Raw genomic sequence first — 22,592 nt, 5'->3', positions numbered from 1 at the left:
GGATTGGGAAGGGCTGTGGACTGAATCCTCTGGGACTTCCTCCGGGCTTGACTTCCTGCCAGAGGCCTTGCTTCAGGATACAACTTTTGGAAGTTCGGGATGTGGTGATCTGGGAGAGATGGACAGATATGGGTATTTGCAGTTGGGCTCTCTGTGAAGGATAGGCACAGAAATGATATCAATTATAGGAAGTGCATATGCTCTGGAACATGGGCCATTGGCCCTGCTAATCCTTTCTTCCTTCCTTTTCCACCCACTGGCTTTTCGCGGTAATGTCCAAATCCTACATTTTGGTCACACTTGGAATTGACTAACGGTTGACAGAGGATGCTCCCCCTGGTTAAATGAATGGGGGCCCTTCGTAAGATGGCAGAGAAGATGTAGTTGGAGTTCTAAATTGTGGGTCGCTGTGGTGTCCACAGCGTCTTAAGGTAAGACGAAAGAGGGGTGATCGCCTGATGCATATTCTGGCCAAGCAGCTTCTCCCATGCAATGGCACTGGAGGCCAATTTCTGCCATTCCAAAACTTTTGCTTCCCCAAACACAGAAAAGATGTTTGCAATGTGCAGAAGGCGCAGGCCAGGTCAAGGAAATGGGCTTGATCTCAGAGCACGCAGATACTTCCTGTGACATGAGGAAACACCAATCAGCTTTGCAGCTCTCTCTCTGCATCCTTCAAATTGCGTGGAAGCAAGTCCATGTCATCTGAGCAGTCTTCACTTCCGTCAGCCTCCCAGTCGGTAACCTTCTAAATGGCAACATGTTCCACCACTCCACTGACAGCAGTTAGGTGTGAGAGGCATGCGTTGTCAAGGCCTCATGTGTGTATCAGTGGCAAAGAGAGAGTCCCACTGTCCTCCTTATTTGGTCACGTGCGATCGAGTTGTCTTTGCACAGTGGCCTATGTACATTCCACAGACACGTGCAATGTGACAGCACTTCCATTAGCAAACCTTGTGTTGAAGACAGCTCGTTGATTTGTTTTTTTTTTTGAGGATATTCATTTTGCCTTTCCAACTTTAACTTGCACGAAATTTTGAGTTCTAAATTTTGTGCAAACTGCTCCTACACATCAAGATGATGGGCCATGTGATATCGTCCATAACTTCAGAAGAAACATTTTGGCACATCGGTCATGCTGCGAAGAATAATTTGAACCATTGGGAGGAATGGCAGTAAGGAAGGGAGAAACAAAGTGAAGGAGAGAACCAACAGGGTACTTCAATCTGCATTTCCCCTCGAGATCTTTGGCTTGATGTGGATTACATTTTCAGTCATGAGTTTCTGTGAGGTGCTTTAAATCATTGTATCAGCAAGAAGAGGTAAGCCTGTAAAAATAAGTCTACACAGAATATTGCCCTTATTGTGTCCAGCGTTCTACTGTTTCTACTCACGTCACTTGGCATGACTTCACATAATTTGTGATAGTTTTTCTCAGATCTCAAGTATGCTCTGCCACCATTTGGTGCATTTCTTCTTCTGCTCCCCACTCGCATATTACTGTGGTGGATTCTACATGTGAGGCAACTGGATAGAGAACAATTGCCGTTAATGAGGTTCCAAGCATGTGAAGTCAAGGCCTTGCCCTTTCATCCAGTAAGTTATGCTCTTTGCAGTTGTCCTTCTTTAGCCCATGGGTTGTCAAATGTCCTGTTGACATAACGGCTCGGGTCTCTCCTCCTCCAAGCCACTATCAGGCTTTTGACTTCTTCTTCACCTCGAGTCATTTAGCGAGAGAAGGTTACCATGAAATCACAGGTTCTCCATTTGTAATTAATATGGATTTTGGCCCACGAGATGAGATTTCGCTTCCCTTCAAGCAGTGCCCCACTGGTGAGATATACTTTCCTCCAGGCTTGCCGAAAGCGTTCTCTGATGGGGAATCGGACCTGCTTTCCCAATGGAGGCTGCCTCCGTGAAGAAGGTAAACATAAGATGGAATGAACTTTCAGAACCTTATCTACCTGCTAAGGTTGAGTCTGCTTGGATGGTGAGGCCCAAGAGATAGTCAAATTACAGTGGTACAACCCTCTTGGGTGCAGAGTGTTGATTGCAATTCTCCTTTCAATCTTTTCTCCCATCTTCCTGTGTGTGCCTTGAGTGAGCACGTACTCGTTGACATCTCCTTGGGTTACAATAGGCAAGCTTTTCCTTCTTATGTGAGGAGAAGGTCTCCCGTTCCTCCACGGGAAGCCAAATGCGTGCCCTTGAATTGATTGGTTGGGACGAGGTCTCTATGGCCATGCAATCGAAATGCAGCAAATTTGAGTTATTTGACCAGGCTTCTCATTTGGATGTGAAGGTGTCTGAGAGTCGAATACGTGGAGGGAGGACTAGGACCTGGGGACTGGCCATGAACTCTAGGATATCCACACGAGACAGAGACCCATGCGTGCTTCGGGTACCCACTCTGGACTTTTTAAATACTGCGATGTGGAAGATGGAGAGTAATCACTACTGCATTGGATGGAAGAATATGGATTGGGAAGGGCTGTGGACTGAATCCTCTGGGACTTCCTCCGGGCTTGACTTCCTGCCAGAGGCCTTGCTTCAGGATACAACTTTTGGAAGTTCGGGATGTGGTGATCTGGGAGAGATGGACAGATATGGGTATTTGCAGTTGGGCTCTCTGTGAAGGATAGGCACAGAAATGATATCAATTATAGGAAGTGCATATGCTCTGGAACATGGGCCATTGGCCCTGCTAATCCTTTCTTCCTTCCTTTTCCACCCACTGGCTTTTCGCGGTAATGTCCAAATCCTACATTTTGGTCACACTTGGAATTGACTAACGGTTGACAGAGGATGCTCCCCCTGGTTAAATGAATGGGGGCCCTTCGTAAGATGGCAGAGAAGATGTAGTTGGAGTTCTAAATTGTGGGTCGCTGTGGTGTCCACAGCGTCTTAAGGTAAGACGAAAGAGGGGTGATCGCCTGATGCATATTCTGGCCAAGCAGCTTCTCCCATGCAATGGCACTGGAGGCCAATTTCTGCCATTCCAAAACTTTTGCTTCCCCAAACACAGAAAAGATGTTTGCAATGTGCAGAAGGCGCAGGCCAGGTCAAGGAAATGGGCTTGATCTCAGAGCACGCAGATACTTCCTGTGACATGAGGAAACACCAATCAGCTTTGCAGCTCTCTCTCTGCATCCTTCAAATTGCGTGGAAGCAAGTCCATGTCATCTGAGCAGTCTTCACTTCCGTCAGCCTCCCAGTCGGTAACCTTCTAAATGGCAACATGTTCCACCACTCCACTGACAGCAGTTAGGTGTGAGAGGCATGCGTTGTCAAGGCCTCATGTGTGTATCAGTGGCAAAGAGAGAGTCCCACTGTCCTCCTTATTTGGTCACGTGTGATCGACTTTTTTCTTTCCACAGTGGCCTATGTACATGCCACAGACACGTGCAATCTGACAGCACTTCCATTAGCAAACCTTGTGTTGAAGACAGCTCGTTGATTTGTTTTTTTTTTTTGACGATATTCATTTTGTCTTTCCAACTTTAACTTGCACGAAATTTTGAGTTCTAAATTTTGTGCAAACCGCTCCTACACATCACGATGATGGGCCATGTGATATCGTCCATAACTTCAGAAGAAACATATTGGCACATCGGTCATGCTGCTAAGAATAATTTGAACCATTGGGAGGAATGGCAATAAGGAAGGGAGAAACAAAGTGAAGGAGAGAACCAACAGGCTACTTCAATCTGCATTCCCCCTCGAGATCTTTGGCTTGATGTGGATTACATTTTCAGTCATGAGTTTCTGTGAGGTGCTTTAAATCATTGTATCAGGAAGAAGAGTTAAGCCTGTAAAAATTAGTCTACACAGAATATTGCCCTTATTGTGTTCAGCGTTCTACTGTTTCTACTCACGTCACTTGGCATGACTTCACATAATTTGTGGTAGTTTTCCTCAGATCTCAAGTATGCTCTGCCACCATTTGGTGCATTTCTTCTTCTGCTCCCCACTCGCATATTACTGTGGTGGATTCTACACGTGAGGCGACTGGATAGAGAACACTTGCCGTTCATGAGGTTCCCAGCATGTGAAGTCAAGACCTTGCCCTTTCATCCAGTAAGTTATGCTCTTTGCAGTTTGTCCTTCTTTAGCCCATGAGTTGTCAAATGTCCTGTTGACATAACGGGTCGGGTCTCTCCTCCTCCAAGCCACTATCAGGCTTTTGACTTCTTGTTCACCTCCAGTCATTTAGCGAGAGAAGGTTACCATGAAAGCGCAGGTTCTCCATTTGTAATTAATATGGATTTTGGCCCACGAGATGAGATTTCGCTGCCCTTCAAGCAGTGCCCCACTGGTGAGATATACTTTCCTCCAGGCTTGTCGAAAGCGTTCTCTGATGGGGAATCGGACCTGCTTTCCCAATGGAGGCTGCCTCCTTGAAGAAGGTAAGCATAAGATGGAATGAACTTTCAGAACCTTATCTACCTGTTAAGGTTGAATCTACTTGGATGGTGAGGCACAAGAGATACTCAAATTACAGTGGTACAACCCTCTTGGGTGAAGAGTGTTGATTGCAATTCTCCTTTCAAACTTTTCTCCCATCTTCCTGTGTGTGCCTTGAGTGAGCTTGTACTCGTTGACATCTCCTTGGGTTCCAATAGGCAAGCTTTTCCTTCTTATGTGAGGAGAAGGTCTCCCGTTCCTCCATGGGAAGCCAAATGCGTGCCCTTGAATTGATTGGTGGGGACGAGGTCTCTATGGCCATGCAATCGAAATGCAGCAAATCTGAGTTATTTGACCAGGCTTCTCATTTGGATGTGAAGGTGTCTGAGAGTCGAATACGTGGAGGGAGGACTAGGACCTGGGGACTGGCCATTAAATCTAGGATATCCACACGAGACAGAGGCCCATGAGTGCTTCGGGTACCCACTCTGGACTTTTTAAATACTGCGATGTGGAAGATGGAGAGTAATCACTACTGCATTGGATGGAAGAATATGGATTGGGAAGGGCTGTGGACTGAATCCTCTGGGACTTCCTCCGGGCTTGACTTCCTGCCAGAGGTCTTGCTTCAGGATACAACTTTTGGAAGTTCGGGATGTGGTGATCTGGGAGAGATGGACAGATATGGGTATTTGCAGTTGGGCTCTCTGTGAAGGATAGGCACAGAAATGATATCAATTATAGGAAGTGCATATGCTCTGGAACATGGGCCATTGGCCCTGCTAATCCTTTCTTCCTTCCTTTTCCGCCCACAGGCTTTTCGCGGTAATGTCCAAATCCTACATTTTGGTCACACTTGCAATTGACTAACGGTTGACAGAGTATGCTCCCCCTGGTTAAATGAATGGGGACCCTTCGTAAGATGGCAGAGAAGATGTAGTTGGAGTTCTAAATTGTGGGTCGCTGTGGTGTCCACAGCGTCTTAAGGTAAGACGAAAGAGGGGTGATCGCCTGATGCATATTCTGGCCAAGCAGCTTCTCCCATGCAATGGCACTGGAGGCCAATTTCTGCCATTCCAAAACTTTTGCTTCCCCAAACACAGAAAAGATGTTTGCAATGTGCAGAAGGCGCAGGCCAGGTCAAGGAAATGGGCTTGATCTCAGAGCACGCAGATACTTCCTGTGACATGAGGAAACACCAATCAGCTTTGCAGCTCTCTCTCTACATCTTTCAAATTGTGTGGAAGCAAGTCCATGTCATCTGAGCAGTCTTCACTTCCGTCAGCCTCCCAGTCGGTAACCTTCTAAATGGCAACATGTTCCACCACTCCACTGACAGCAGTTAGGTATGAGAGGCATGCGTTGTCAAGGCCTCATGTGTGTATCAGTGGCAAAGAGAGAGTCCCACTGTCCTCCTTATTTGGTCACGTGCGATCGAGTTCTCTTTGCACAGTGGCCTATGTACATTCCACAGACACGTGCAATCTGACAGCACTTCCATTAGCAAACCTTGTGCTGAAGACAGCTCGTTGATTTGTTTTGTTTTTGATGATATTCATTTTGCCTTTCCAACTTTAACTTGCACGACATTTTGAGTTCTAAATTTTGTGCAAACCGATCCTACACATCACGATGATGGGCCATGTGATATCGTCCATAACTTCAGAAGAAACATATTGGCACATCGGTCATGCTGCAAAGAATAATTTGAAACATTGGGAGGAATGGCAATAAGGAAGGGAGAAAAAAAGCGAAGGAGAGAACCAACAGGCTACTTCAATCTGCATTTCCCCTCGAGATCTTTGGCTTGATGTGGATTACATTTTCAGTCATGAGTTTCTGTGAGGTGCTTTAAATCATTGTATCAGCAAGAAGAGTTAAGTCTGTAAAAATTAGTCTACACAGAATATTGCCCTTATTGTGTCCAGCATTCTGCTGTATCTACTCACGTCACTTGGCATGACTTCACATAATTTGTGATAGTTTTTCTCAGATCTCAAGTATGCTCTGTCACCATTTGGTGCATTTCTTCTTCTGCTCCCCACTCGCATATTACTGTGGTGGATTCTACATGTGAGGCAACTGGATAGAGAACACTTGCCGTTGATGAGGTTCCAAGCATGTGAAGTCAAGACCTTGCCCTTTCGTCCAGTAAGTTATGCTCTTTGCAGTTTGTCCTTCTTTAGCCCATGGGTTGTCAAATGTCCTGTTGACATAACGGCTCGGTTATCTCCTCCTCCAAGCCACTATCAGGCTTTTGACTTCTTCTTCACCTCGAGTCATTTAGCGAGAGAAGGTTACCATGAAAGCGCAGGTTCTCCATTTGTAATTAATATGGATTATGGCCCACGAGATGAGATTTCGCTTCCCTTCAAGCAGTGTCCCACTGGTGAGATATACTTTCCTCCAGGCTTGCTGAAAGCGTTCTCTGATGGGGAATCGGACCTGCTTTCCCAATGGAGGCTGCCTCCTTGAAGAAGGTAAGCATAAGATGGAATGAACTTTCAGAACCTTATCTACCTGCTAAGGTTGAGTCTGCTTGGATGGTGAGGCCCAAGAGATAGTCAAATTAGAGTGGTACAACCCTCTTGGGTGCAGAGTGTTGATTGCAATTCTCCTTTCAAACTTGTCTCCCATCGTCCTGTGTGTGCCTTGAGTGAGCTTGTACTCGTTGACATCTCCTTGGGTTCCAATAGGCAAGCTTTTCCTTCTTATGTGAGGAGAAGGTCTCCCATTCCTCGATGGGAAGCCAAATGCGTGCCCTTGAATTGATTGGTGGGGACGAGGTCTCTATGGCCATGCAATCGAAATGCAGCAAATCTGAGTTATTTGACCAGGCTTCTCATTTGGATGTGAAGGTGTCTGAGAGTCTAATACGTGGAGGGAGGACTAGGACCTGGGGACTGGCCATGAACTCTAGGATATCCACACGAGACAGAGACCCATGCGTGCTTCGGGTACCCACTCTGGACTTTTTAAATACTGCGATGTGGAAGATGGAGAGTAATCACTACTGCATTGGATGGAAGAATATGGATTGGGAAGGGCTGTGGACTGAATCCTCTGGGACTTCCTCCGGGCTTGACTTCCTGCCAGAGGTCTTGCTTCAGGATACAACTTTTGGAAGTTCGGGATGTGGTGATCTGGGAGAGATGGACAGATATGGGTATTTGCAGTTGGGCTCTCTGTGAAGGATAGGCACAGAAATGATATCAATTATAGGAAGTGCATATGCTCTGGAACATGGGCCATTGGCCCTGCTAATCCTTTCTTCCTTCCTTTTCCGCCCACAGGCTTTTCGCGGTAATGTCCAAATCCTACATTTTGGTCACACTTGCAATTGACTAACGGTTGACAGAGTATGCTCCCCCTGGTTAAATGAATGGGGACCCTTCGTAAGATGGCAGAGAAGATGTAGTTGGAGTTCTAAATTGTGGGTCGCTGTGGTGTCCACAGCGTCTTAAGGTAAGACGAAAGAGGGGTGATCGCCTGATGCATATTCTGGCCAAGCAGCTTCTCCCATGCAATGGCACTGGAGGCCAATTTCTGCCATTCCAAAACTTTTGCTTCCCCAAACACAGAAAAGATGTTTGCAATGTGCAGAAGGCGCAGGCCAGGTCAAGGATATGGGCTTGATCTCAGAGCACGCAGATACTTCCTGTGACATGAGGAAACACCAATCAGCTTTGCAGCTCTCTCTCTACATCCTTCAAATTGTGTGGAAGCAAGTCCATGTCATCTGAGCAGTCTTCACTTCCGTCAGCCTCCCAGTCGGTAACCTTCTAAATGGCAACATGTTCCACCACTCCACTGACAGCAGTTAGGTATGAGAGGCATGCGTTGTCAAGGCCTCATGTGTGTATCAGTGGCAAAGAGAGAGTCCCACTGTCCTCCTTATTTGGTCACGTGCGATCGAGTTCTCTTTGCACAGTGGCCTATGTACATTCCACAGACACGTGCAATCTGACAGCACTTCCATTAGCAAACCTTGTGCTGAAGACAGCTCGTTGATTTGTTTTGTTTTTGATGATATTCATTTTGCCTTTCCAACTTTAACTTGCACGACATTTTGAGTTCTAAATTTTGTGCAAACCGATCCTACACATCACGATGATGGGCCATGTGATATCGTCCATAACTTCAGAAGAAACATATTGGCACATCGGTCATGCTGCAAAGAATAATTTGAAACATTGGGAGGAATGGCAATAAGGAAGGGAGAAAAAAAGCGAAGGAGAGAACCAACAGGCTACTTCAATCTGCATTTCCCCTCGAGATCTTTGGCTTGATGTGGATTACATTTTCAGTCATGAGTTTCTGTGAGGTGCTTTAAATCATTGTATCAGCAAGAAGAGTTAAGTCTGTAAAAATTAGTCTACACAGAATATTGCCCTTATTGTGTCCAGCATTCTGCTGTATCTACTCACGTCACTTGGCATGACTTCACATAATTTGTGATAGTTTTTCTCAGATCTCAAGTATGCTCTGTCACCATTTGGTGCATTTCTTCTTCTGCTCCCCACTCGCATATTACTGTGGTGGATTCTACATGTGAGGCAACTGGATAGAGAACACTTGCCGTTGATGAGGTTCCAAGCATGTGAAGTCAAGACCTTGCCCTTTCGTCCAGTAAGTTATGCTCTTTGCAGTTTGTCCTTCTTTAGCCCATGGGTTGTCAAATGTCCTGTTGACATAACGGCTCGGTTATCTCCTCCTCCAAGCCACTATCAGGCTTTTGACTTCTTCTTCACCTCGAGTCATTTAGCGAGAGAAGGTTACCATGAAAGCGCAGGTTCTCCATTTGTAATTAATATGGATTATGGCCCACGAGATGAGATTTCGCTTCCCTTCAAGCAGTGTCCCACTGGTGAGATATACTTTCCTCCAGGCTTGCTGAAAGCGTTCTCTGATGGGGAATCGGACCTGCTTTCCCAATGGAGGCTGCCTCCTTGAAGAAGGTAAGCATAAGATGGAATGAACTTTCAGAACCTTATCTACCTGCTAAGGTTGAGTCTGCTTGGATGGTGAGGCCCAAGAGATAGTCAAATTAGAGTGGTACAACCCTCTTGGGTGCAGAGTGTTGATTGCAATTCTCCTTTCAAACTTGTCTCCCATCGTCCTGTGTGTGCCTTGAGTGAGCTTGTACTCGTTGACATCTCCTTGGGTTCCAATAGGCAAGCTTTTCCTTCTTATGTGAGGAGAAGGTCTCCCATTCCTCGATGGGAAGCCAAATGCGTGCCCTTGAATTGATTGGTGGGGACGAGGTCTCTATGGCCATGCAATCGAAATGCAGCAAATCTGAGTTATTTGACCAGGCTTCTCATTTGGATGTGAAGGTGTCTGAGAGTCTAATACGTGGAGGGAGGACTAGGACCTGGGGACTGGCCATGAACTCTAGGATATCCACACGAGACAGAGACCCATGCGTGCTTCGGGTACCCACTCTGGACTTTTTAAATACTGCGATGTGGAAGATGGAGAGTAATCACTGCTGCATTGAATGGAAGAATATGGATTGGGAAGGGCTGTGGACTGAATTCTCTGGGACTTCCTCTGGGCTTGATTTCCTGCCAGAGGCCTTGCTTCAGGATACAACTTTTAGAAGTTCGGGATGTGGTGATCTGGGAGAGATGGACAGATATGGGTATTTGCAGTTGGGCTCTCTGTGAAGGATAGGCATAGAAATGATATCAATTATAGGAAGTGCATATCCTCTGGAACATGGGCCATTGGCCCTGCTAATCCTTTCTTCCTTCCTTTTCCACCCACAGGCTTTTCGCGGTAATGTCCAAATCCTACATTTTTGTCACACTTGGAATTGACTAACGGTTGACAGAGGATGCTCCCCCTGGTTAAATGAAAGGGGGCCCTTCATAAGATGGCAGAGAAGATGTAGTTGGAGTTCCAAATTGTGGGTCGCTGTGGTGTCCACAGCGTCTTAAGGTAAGACGAAAGAGGGGTGATCGCCTGATGCATATTCTGGCCAAGCAGCTTCTCCCATGCAATGGCACTGGAGGCCAATTTCTGCCATTCCAAAACTTTTGCTTCCCCAAACACAGAAAAGATGTTTGCAATGTGCAGAAGGCTCAGGCCAGGTCAAGGAAATGGCTTGATCTCAGAGCACGCAGAGACTTCCTGTGACATGAGGAAACACCAATCAGCTTTGCAGCTCTCTCTCTGCATCCTTCAAATTGCGTGGAAGCAAGTCCATGTCATCTGAGCAGTCTTCACTTCCGTCAGCCTACCAGTCGGTAACCTTCTAAATGGCAACATATTCCACCACTCCACTGACAACAGTTAGGTATGAGAGGCATGCGTTTTCAAGGCCTCATGTGTGTATCAGTGGCAAAGAGAGAGTCCCACCGTCCTCCATATTTGGTCACGTGCGATTGAATTTTCTTTGCACAGTGGCCTATCTACATTCCACAGAGGCATGGAATCTGACACCGCTTCTTGTAGTAAACACTCTGTTGAAGACAGTTCGTTGATTTCTTTTTTTTTTTTAAGGGTATTCATTTTCCCTTTCCAACTTTAACTTCCATACAATTTTGGTTTCTAAATATTGTGCTCCCTCCTCCCACACCTCAAAATGATGGACCATGTGATATCATCCATAAGTTCATAAGAAACATATTGGCACGTCAGTCATGCTGCAACGAAAAATTAGAAGCAATGGGAAGAATGTGAATTAGGAAGGGAGATACAAAATGAAAGAGAGAACCAACAGTCTATTTCAATGTTCATTGCACCTCCAGATCTTTGGCTTGATATGAATTGCATTTTCAGTCATGAGACTTTGTGTGTTGCTTTAAATCCTTGTATTGGTAAGAAGAGTTAAGCCTATCAAAATTAGTTGACACGCAATGTTGCTGTTATTGTGTCCCGTGTTCTCCTGTTTCTACTCACGTTACTCGACATGACCTCACATAATTTGTGGTAGTTTTTCTCAGATCTGAAGGAACCTCTTCCACCATTTGATGCATTTATTCTTCTGTTCCTCTGTCTCCTATTATTGTGGTGAATTCTAGCTGTCAGGCAGCTGGGTGGAGAACAATTGCTGTAGAAGAGGTTCCAAGCATGTGAAGCCAAATTCTTGTCCGTTTATCCAGTAAGGTGTGCTCTTTGCAGTTTGTCCTTCTCTGCCCCATGGGTTGTCAAACGTCTTGTTTAGATGACGGCTCCGTTCTTCTCCTCCTACAGCCACTATCAAGCTTTTGACTTGTTCTTCAATTTGAGTCATTTAGTGAGAGCACAATATCATGCAAGTGTAGGTTCTTCATTTTTGAAGTAATTTGGATTATGAGCCAAGGGATCAGTTTTCACTTCCCTTGAAGCAATTCCCCACTGATCAGTTGTACTTTCCTGCAGGCTTTCCAGGAGCTTTCTCTGATGGGAAGTGGGACTTGGTATTCCAACGGAGTCTGCCTTCCTGAAGAAGGTAAGCATCAGATGCAATGAAGTTTCATAATCTTGTCTACCTGCTAGCTTTGAGTCTGCTTGGATGGTGATGACGAAGAGATAGACACAGCCCCCCGGTACAGAGAACTATGGAAAACATGCTTGTCATATGTGTTTGTTGACAGGAATTGAGGGGTTTTCTGAAGGAAATGCCACATCAGGTCGTTGTCAGGAGATTTTATAAACTCAGCTTCAGGGGCCCAGATTTTGCAGTCAGCAGAGACTGTGGAGGGAAGTGTTAGAAACTGAGCATCTCTTCATTGAAGTGTGAAAGGCATTAGTACTTAATGAACACTTAGCAAGACATGAACTGGTGGTTGGAATTATCTATCAGAAGCCTTATATTTTTCACAAGTGAAATATGACAAGTGGAGAACTCAGGATATCCTTGGGAATTCCAAAATTCATTGTACTCTAACTGTTACATTGTCTTGGAACAAATCTATCGTCCCCATTTCCTAGTCTTATCTGTGATATGTAAACATCCATGAACGGTATTTTTAATAGCATACTAAGTGTTACTATTGTCCAAGCAGCCTGGATGTAAAGCTTGACATGTACATAGACCTAGGGGAAGACCTGCAAACCACATGCGAACACCACGAGGAATATGGGACACCACAGTCTTGTCTCCTAGAGTATTCTTAAAGATATATTCTTGGAGCCTGCAGCAGGTGAGTTCCCATTCCAGTACTTTGATTGAGGTAGAATAGACAGTAATTTTGTGCAGTTATCTGAAGAACATTAAGTGGAAAAGAATCAGTAGCATGAAATGTAAACTCCATCAAAAAGACTAAGAGATGAATGGGAGTGATAATAATGACAGTAACGATGAACACTTCTATGTGGTGTCGTGGGTTGAAAAGTCCTTTGGAAACATCACCTTTGGACGGTGCAACCACACTGTAATTCACTTACCCTAGGTATTATTATCACCACTGTTTTACAGATATGAGAATTGTGGTTTACAGAGTTTAAGTAGTTTGCCTGTGGTGATGCAGTGGGTAGCGTAGACCTTTAGTGTAAGTCTGGGGTGGGGAACCTACAGCCTCTCTTGAGGCCACATGTGGCCTTCTAGGTCCTCAAGTGTGACCCTTTCACTTAATCGAAACTTCACAGAACAAATCCTGTAATAAAAGGATTTATTCTGTAAAACGTGAACTCAGTCCAAAGGCTACATGTGACTTTGAGGCCAGCGAGTCCTCTAGTCTACGTCTTGTGACTCAAATTCCAGGTGTCTCTCCACTATGCTAATTCACTCGGGGATGCTATGTGTCATTCCTCAGTCCATGTGTCGCCTGTCCTCTTCTGTGGGTGGCCATGTCCGCCAATTCAGCAGTGGCAGGAGGCCTGGTGTTGGATAGAGTAAAGCCCCAAATCTGAAATAGTTTCAGAAAGAAATGTATGAAGTCCTGTGGTACAGGAGACTGAGGCAGAAAGGAGAGGGTGGCTGCCTCTTGTCCAGTTTATATGACATAGGATTTAGACTGGGGCACCCACACACAAACAGGGGGAGCAGAGTCGCTTCTTCCCTGGGTGCTGCGCTGTCCCTCCCAGTCTGGCCTGATTTTGGTCTCCTCCTGCCTGGAGAAAAGAGGCTGTGCCTGGCCCCTTCCCCAGGCCCCGCCCCCCTTTCTTCTTCTGCTCTGGGGGATAGGAGGAATCCATGCCTCATTCAGGGGCTGCTAATTTGGGGAGACTCCTGCAGCTCCCGTGCTTTCTTCCCTTTTGTGGAGCCCAGGACAGCCCTTCCTCGACCTCCCCTTTCCCTCTTTGTCCTCCCTCTCCCAGTTTCTGTAAAGGAAGTCACCCTCCACAACCCCAAGCTGAGTTCAGCTGCTGCCCCTTGCCCCCAGCCCCAGCAGCCTGCCCTCAGGAACCTGGGAGCCCGGTCAGCTTGAGTCCCACCTCCAAGTGAAAGATGCAGTTGAGGTCCCCTCTCTCAGCCAGTGTGTCTCCAGGCCGGCCACATGATGTCCTGACCAGAACTGAGAGGAAGAGAAGGCAGGGTACAGACATGTGGAGGCTGGACATGGCCACCCACAGAAGAGGAGAGGCGACGCATGGACTTAAGAAAGACACATTGTACCCTCGAGTGGATGGACAGAAGACAGACGCCTGGATGCCAGACATGGGGATAAATGGGCAGAGGAGCCAAAACTGTGCTCTCAGCACGGGAGATCTCAAGCCAAGCCCCGATCCTCAGGCTGCAGTGGTGGAAGGAATCACTCTGCAAGTCCAAAACCCTTTCTTTTCCCTTCTCACCTCTCCATCAATACAATGTAGACCACTGACCTCATTTAAAATCTTTTTTTTTTTTTTGGTGTTTTCTGTGTCTTATGTCATGATGTCCCATGTATCTCTCCTTCTCCCTCTCCTCCTTCCTGAGAGCCATGCCATGTGACAAATGGTATTTTTTTGGGGGGGGGGGAGGGAAACAGTCAGCATTAGTACGCGAAGGAAAAGATAATTGTGGCAGGAGACGCTCTGTCTAGGAACATTCCAGTTATGACAGGCTTACTCTCTGGGGAAACACATCAGTGGAAAAAAATGGATATTTAATGAAATAGAAGCCTTTAAAGTATTCCTGATGAACAGACAAGAGCTGAAGAGAAAATGTGACTTTCAAATACAAGACTCAAAACAGGCATTAATATATAAATTTGAAAGAAAAATCATAAGCAACTCAATAAGTTTAAACCGTACTTTTTTATAAGGGAAGTTGATACTCTTGTCTTTTAAGAATATTATCCTTCTTAGAGCAGGTACACTGAAAGAGGTTTAGGAAGTGAATCAGTTAATTTGGGATAATGTGCAATAAATGGATAGGGGAGAAATATGGACGTCCAGAGAGAAGGCAGAAAGGAGAGAAAGAATGAGGGGAGCGATTTCACATAAAATCCGTGTGCAAGGAAAAGTTTTCATCCTGGAGCGAAAATGGTAGGGGGGAGTGGCCAGTGCTTGAATCTCAGTCACATCTAAATTGTTTCAAAACGGGAAAATATCCATATCTTTGTTTATATCTGTATCGATATATACTTAATCAATTGGTCATAAAAATCTATTTTACTTTAGAAGTAAGTAAGTGAATGAGAAAAAGAAAGAAAAAGTGGCGATAAGAGGATAGGTTGATAAACGAATACAGTGTTCATCTGCAAAACAGAAAATACATTAGGGACAAAATAAAATGAGAGAGAGAGAGAGTAGGAGAGAATGAAGGAAGTGGGATGGAGGGAAATTCATAATCAGCAATCCTAATTGTGTAATTGGAATGAACTCACTCATAAAATGGAAGCAGATAGCAAAATGGATTAGAAACCAGTATCCAAAAATATATTTGTTTTTTTAAACAAGAGACACACTTGAAACCAAGAGATAATTAGAGCGTTAAAATAGGGGGCTGGAGCAGAAACTCTTATACCTCAGTGGAAGTAAAAATTGGAGGGGTAGCAACCATGACATCAGAAAAAGGAAAAGCACAAATATCCCTATTAAAAGGAGCAAGCAGGGAAACCACCTCTTGTTCAAAGAAACGACAGACAATGAAGTAATATCAATAGTGAGCATATATTTGGCTAATGGCATAAGATTCAGATTCTTAAGGGAAAAGTTAAATGAATTATAGGAAGAAATAGTCAAACTTTAGTACTGGGGAGCTCACCTTTCCCTCTGAGAACTAGATAAAGCTAACGATAAAATGATTAAGAAAGAAGTTAAGAAGAGTAATAGAATTGTAGAAAGCTTAGATATGAAAGACCTCTGGAGAAAACTGAATGGGAATAGAAAAGAGTACAGACACATGTCGCTTTCTGTAAATTCACATTACACAAATTGGACTTTATCAGTATTCCCCCCCAAAAAACCCATGTAAACTTTACCATAATATATTGGGATATCCTTCTGCTCCTGTCCCTCAACTTGGTGCTCTGTGGCCACCTACCACACACCCCACTCCCAAAAGAAAAGCTGAAAAAACCATCCTCCAAGTGAAAGCAGAAGAACAGACCTGCAAAGAGATGGCCACCACCACTGCAGAATTGGGACTTGGCTTGAGATCACCAGTGGTGAGAGAGGAGACCTTATTTTCAGCCTGCCCACCCTCCCGAGAGTCTGGTCACTGCATTGTAGCACTTTTTATTTGTTTCTGTCCATTCCCGTTGGGGTATTATGTGTCTTTCCCCCGCTCTCCACTGCCTGTGACCTCTCCTCTACTTTGGGGGGGGGGGGGTGTTCTTTTCAGTTCCAGCCAGGTCCTCATGTGGCTGATCCCACCAGCCATGTGTTTCTCCTCCTGCACTTGCTTCTGTGAGCCCAACCCCCATGTGTCCTTGAACCATGTACAGATCCCCTCTCCACAGGAGTGCAGTCCCCTCCTGCCTCTCTCCTGTCCTTTTCCACATCCCTGAGTAAATTCACATTACGTAAAGTGTCTGTGGAATGATCCACGTATGTTCTTGGTGTTGTTTTAATATTTATTTAGCAATTTATATTTCACCAATTACATGTAAAAAGAATTTTTAACATTCATTTTTAAAACTTTGAGTTCCAAGTTCTCTCCTTTCATCCCTCTCAACCCCCACCCCACAACTGAGCAGGCGAGCGACTGAATATGGGTAATACATGTTTAGTCGTACAAAGCATATTTCTATAGTAGTCATATTGTAAATAACACATAGACCAAAAAATCTCTCAAGATAAATAAAGTTTAAAAAGTATACCTTAAATTCTAGTCAGACACCATCACTTCTTTCTCTGGGGGTGGACAGCATTTTTCGTCATAAGTCCTTCAGAGTTGTCTTGAATATTCATATTGCTGAGAATAGCTAAATCGTTTAGAGATGACCATCTCCTAAGGTAGCTGTTACTATGTACCTTGTTCTCCTGGTATTACTCATTTCACTTTGCATTAGTTCACGTAAATATTTCTAGGTTTTTCTGAGACCATCCTGATCATCATTTCTTATCACTGTATTCTATCACAATCATATACCACAACCTAATCAGTCATTCGCCAGTTGATGTTCATCCCCTCCATTTCCAATATTTTCTCACACACAAAAAAAGAGGTGTTATAAATATTTTGATATATCTTGGTCGTTCTCGTTTTCCTTTTTCAAAAATGTCTTTTGGAATACAGAGCTAATTGTGGCTTTGCTGGATCAATGGTATGCCTGGTTTTATTGGGCATAGTACCAAATTACTGTACAGAATGGTTGAATCTGTTCAAAACTCCACCAGCAGTGTATTCATGTCTCAGTTTTCCCACAACCCCTCCAGCAAGTGTTTTTTTTTCTTTTCTGACCTATGAGTCAATCTATTGCAGGTGAGGTAGTACCTCATAGTTTTTATTTTGCGTTTCTCCACGCAATAGTGATTTTGAGTATTTTTTTTTTCTCATGGATATACACAGCTTTGATTATGTCATCTGAAAATTGACTGGTCATACTTCATCATTTATGTGGTGAAGAATGGTTCTTATTCATGCATATTTGACGCATTTCTCTATATATTTGAGAAAGGATATCTTTATAAGAGTAACTTGGCTTCAAGAATATATTTTAACCAGTTATGTTTGCTAACCGTATTTCTCTCCATCCTATTTCCCCCCCTTCTTTCTCTCTCTCCTTTCACCCTGTCACTCTTCAAAAAGGTTTTGCTTCTGACTACCCAATCTGCCCTCCCTTCTATCAACCCTCTCCTTCTCTTATTCCCTTCCCCTCGTACTTTTCTGTACGTTAACACAGATTTCTAAATCCATTGTGTATGTATGTTATTCCCTTTTTAAGGCAATTCTGAAGAGAAAAAGGTACAAGTGTTACCCACCACCTCCCCCTTCATCTTCCACTCCATTGTAGAAGCTCTTTCTTGCCTCTTATGTTAGATAATTTACCCCATTCCACTTCTTCCTTTCTCTTTCTTCCAGTGCACTCCTCTTTCTCACTCCTTAACTTCGTTTTTTAGGTGTCATTCCTTCATATTGAACTCACACCTCTGCTCTTTGTCTGTGTACACTCCTCCTAAGTGCCCTAATGGTGAGAAATTTCTTATGAGTCACAAGTGGCATCATCCAATGCAGGAAGGTAAATAGTTTAATCATAATAAGTCCGTTGTGATTTCCCTTTCCTATTTACCTTTATGTGCGTCTCTCCAGTCTTGCATTTGAAAGTCAAATTCTCTATTCAGCTCTAGATTTTTAAAAATTAAACATTTTATGAGTAATCTAATATTGAAAAATAATACAATGCCTAAAATTTGTTTAGCTTCCTTTGATGGTTTAATAATTTCAAAGAGTGAAATGTCATAACTTTTTTTTTCTTTTTCTTTGTTCGGCATTTTATTGTCCTCCAGTTACACGCAAAAGCAATTTTTAGCGTTCGTTTGTAAAACTTTGTGTTCCAAATTGTCTCCCTTCTTCTTTCCCCACCTCCCCTCATTGAAAAGGCAAACAATTCTATATAGGTTATGCATGTGTAGTCATGCAAAACGTATCTCTTATAGTCGTGTTGTGAAAATCGTAGACAAGGAAAAAAACTCAAGAAAAATACAGAAAGTATAAAACAAATAGGTATGCTTCGTTCTGGATTCAGACACCATCATTCCTTTCTTTGGGAATGGACAGCATTTTTCAGCCTAAGTCCTGCAGAGTTTTCTTGGATCATTGTATTGCTGAGAATAGCTAACTCACTGACACCTGATCATCTGACAGTATTGCTGTAATTTTGCGCACAGTACACTTCACTTTCCATCAGTCCATTCAAGCCTTTCCATATTCTTCTGAGAGCATCTTCTTCATCATTTCTGATAGTACAACACTATTGCATCTTAACCACATGCCACAACTTGTTCAGCCACTCCCCAGTTCGTAGACATCCCCTTAGGTCCTGATCCTTTGCCCCCAGGAAAGAGTTGCTGTAAATATTTGAGTACATACAGGTACTTTTTTCTTTTTTCTTTTTTCACCTCCTTTGGGATATAGACCTAGGAGTGGTATTGTTAGGTCAATGGGTATTCATGGTTTTATTGGGTATATTTGGGTATATTTCCAAACTGCTCTACAGAATGGTTGAATCAGTTCACAACTTCACCAGAAGTACATTGATGTGTCATTTTGTCCCCATTCCCTCCAATATTTGTCATTTCCCTTTTCTGACTTATTAGCCAATCTGATAGTTATGAGGTATTACTCATATATATGAGGTTTTCATTTGCCTTTCTCTAATCAACAGTGAATTTAAAAGTATTTTCATATGCCTGTATATAGGTTTGAATAGTTCATGTGAAAAGTGATCATATCTTTTTATCATTTATCAATTAGGGATTGGCTCTTATTTTTATACATTTGACTCAGTTTTCTATACGTTTGAGAAATGAGGCCTTTATCACAGAAAATTGCTTCCAATTTTTCACAGTTACTATTAATAACTGAATTTCCCTCCATCCTATTCCCTCCTCATTAATTCTATTCCCGCTCTCCTTTTCATCCTGTGCCTCATCAAAAATATTTTACTTTTGACCACCCCCTCCCTTAATCTGCCCTCCTTTTATCACACCACCCACCTTCTGTTATCCTCTTTCCCTCACACTTTCCTGTAGGGTAAGATAGATTGCTGTACCCAGTTCAGCGTGTACGGTATTCCCTCTTTGAGTCAATTCTGACGAGAGTAAGGTTCGCTGACTCCCCCTCAATTCCCCCCTCTTCCCCTCCACTGTAAAAGCTTTCCCTTGCTTCTTTTATGTAAGGTAATTTACCCCATTCTACCTCTCCCCTTCTCCTTCTTCCAGTCCACTCCATTCTCATCCCTTAATTTTATTTTTTTACATATTATCCGTTTGTGTTCAACTCACTCCTGTGCCCTCTGTCTACTCCTTCTAACTATCCTACTATTGAGAAAGGCCTTAGGAGTTACAAATATCATCTTCACGTGTAGGAATGTAAACAGTTTAATCTTAGCAAGTCCCTTATGATTTCCCTTTTCTGTTTGACTTTTTATGCTTCTTTTGAGTCATGCATTTGAAGGTCAAATTTTCTGTTCAGCTCTGGTCTTCGCATCAGGAATGCTTGAAAGTCCTCTGTTTCATTGAATACTCATTTTTCCACTTCTCCATTTTGCATTTCTCCAGCTTTGCTCAACATGAGTGTAGAGCTGGTGGTAGTGGATGGGTGGAGTGATCCAATACTGAGTTAGAATTACAACATGATTATTTTCTAGTTGAGGAAAACAATTTGAAGTAACTGTGGTAGTACTGGGCTTGAAAAGAGGGACCCACCCTGCAGAGATAGTAAAAGGATTGGAATGACAGGAATTAGTAACTGATTGGACATTGAATGGGGAAGAATGAAGAGGCAGCCCAGCTGTGCAGTGAATGGTGGTGGTTGTTGTCCTTCGTCTTCCCTGCTCTGTGAAGGAATTAAGCTGCTTTCCTTTCACAGCCATTATTACTGGTTATTTCATCAAATTCAGGCAAGTGAAAACGTGGGATTTTTGAGATCCTCTGATAGTTCTGTTCTTGTCATCCATGATGTAAAATATTTAATGAAGAGATGCAAACAACTCCAGGGTGTATCACAGGAAAAGGGTGAGCAGCTAGAGTTGGAGTGGATAGGAGCACAGCACCAGGCAGTAACTGATCCCTTAATCAGGGAAATGGCCTTTTTCAAAATGAGGGAAAAGTTCTTTAAAGATCACATGGATTATGGTGAATATTGTGGCCCCTTGCCTGGACTTAGCTTGTGCTCATGTGATGAGCCTGGACTCATAATCACAAGGCATGCACATGGGGAAACACCCACAAGCAGTCACAATAGGAAAAGAAAAACAAGACTTTATTTGCAGCTATACATATACCTGTATATAGGTAGTATCTCCAATTAAATCCCTGAATGATTCATTGCCAGTGAAGATAAATCAAAAATGCAACCGAGACGTAAACATGAGAGGGCAAGTACGCAGGACTGACTCTGGAAAGTGGCCAAAACCCTTTGAATCAGCCCTTTGGACAACGTCTTTTTTCTCTTGCCTTGTGTGACCATTTTCTCTTTTGTCTTTCAGTTCTGATGAGGACAAATCCGGCTACAGATTCTGATAGAGAAATTTTGAAGTTAAACTTGGTTCTTAATTAATCTATCTGTGAGAAAATATGTATGGCAGAGGGAAAAATTCCTATTCATACCGAAATCTGTTGGTGAACATATCCACTTGGTGTTATTTGTATCGGTCTCTCTGCTCCCGTTTCCAAATGAACACGCACAGAGTTTATAATTTGCTCCTCTGTTTCATGTCAGTCCCTTCCAGTATGCAAGAATTTTTGATATTTGACATTGTGGACGATCAGTTTTGCCCTTAGAAACAGCTCGTCTCTACACTTTGATGGCTCGGGTTTTCTTGCTTTTCACCTGAAAATGGATCATGTCTCGGTTTTACTCGGCCTTCCCTTGTCCTGTCCAGGGGAATGGAGTGAATTTTTTTTGCCACAAATTGTTGACTAAGCAAGGCTAATGCGAAAGGAAAAGATAAACTACTGAGAAGCTTAGCCTAGAACTCCTGTTGCTGGTATTTCATCTTCCAAAGACATGCAACGTCAATCTCCTCTGAAGTGGTGCTCCCATTTTTTTGGAGACTGATGAAAAGTTTCAGACAGCTTAATTCCCTTCAGCAAACTCTCAAGTCCTGGAACTTGCCAGCTTTGACTAGCTTCGTACAATCTGTCAAGGAGATGCCATCCAAGGAGCATAAGCCTGCAGGTCCATGACAGTATCTTTCCCTTGATCCACTTCTTGGCCCCTACTCCCTTCTATGTGGTCTTATTTTATGCTATGTGCTTCTGCAAGTCAACTTCATTACTGTGAAGTTCAAAGAGAAACTCTCACCTTAGGTCTCCTTTCTACCAAATTAAATGACAGGAAATTAGATCGTGTCTTTGCTAGTTTCATCAAAATAAAGATTAAGAGATTTACTGAACAGCCATAAGAGGTTTACAAAATGAAGAGTGACTGAGAACAAAAGAAGATAAAAATGCTTGTTCATTCTGTGCGTGTGTACTTTTTCGCCATGCAGTTTCTATATGTGGTCCTTCCACATTGAAGAAAAATTGCTTGCTACCACTTACAGCATTTTCTAAATGTAACTACAAAGACAGACATATTTCTCAGCACTACTTGAATCTTAAAAAAAAAAAAATGCTGACTAGGATTAGGGCACAGACACATTGAAAACAATTGTAAAAAGGGGAAAATATTTACTACCTGCTTTAAAAACCCTTCACACCATAAAAATAGTCATTGCTTCAGGGACCAGTAAAAATAGACACAGATCCAAATGGAGCCTTAACCAATAAAATCCTAAGGAAGGAAAAAGTCAAGATAGATGTCAGAGAAACAATGAATAATGAAGTTACAGAAAATGATGGTTGATCAATTAGTAAACATTTATTAAGCACCTATATTGTATCAGGCACTTTGGGAAGCACTACGAGTACAAAAAGAGGAAAGACAGTTCCTACCCTCAAGGAATGTAATTTTTTTTTTTTTTTTTTGGTGAAGGAGGGGGTGGAGTTGAAGTTTTACTTTAAAAGTTTTTTTTTTATTATTTTGTTGTTTTCTCTAATTACATATAAAAATTTTTAAGCCTTTTTTTTTTTAACATTTTGAATTTCCAGTTCTATCCCTCCCTCTTTGCTCTCCTCTCCCATCTCCCTGACGCAGTAACTGATCTGGGGTGCAAATTGGGGGA

General features: G+C 43.2%; 1 long non-coding RNA gene across 2 annotated transcripts; it reads left to right on the top strand.

The window, feature by feature from the left end:
• The first annotated feature begins 3,296 nt into the window (after positions 1 to 3,296).
• Positions 3,297 to 21,891, top strand: LOC140515193 (uncharacterized). 2 transcript variants are annotated; one of them, XR_011970880.1, is made up of 4 exons: positions 3,297 to 10,347; positions 11,773 to 11,842; positions 12,399 to 12,536; positions 20,913 to 21,891. It is a non-coding gene; the product is annotated as an uncharacterized lncRNA (long non-coding RNA). The 2 variants fall into 2 exon arrangements; XR_011970879.1 differs by having other exon boundaries at positions 7,589 to 11,842.
• The last annotated feature ends 701 nt before the right edge of the window (positions 21,892 to 22,592 follow it).

This window comes from Notamacropus eugenii, chromosome X, assembly GCF_028372415.1.
Source record: "Notamacropus eugenii isolate mMacEug1 chromosome X, mMacEug1.pri_v2, whole genome shotgun sequence".
NCBI lineage: Eukaryota > Metazoa > Chordata > Mammalia > Diprotodontia > Macropodidae > Notamacropus > Notamacropus eugenii.
Note: the sequence above shows the minus strand (reverse complement) of the source record. Positions and strands in the feature narration are given on the sequence as shown.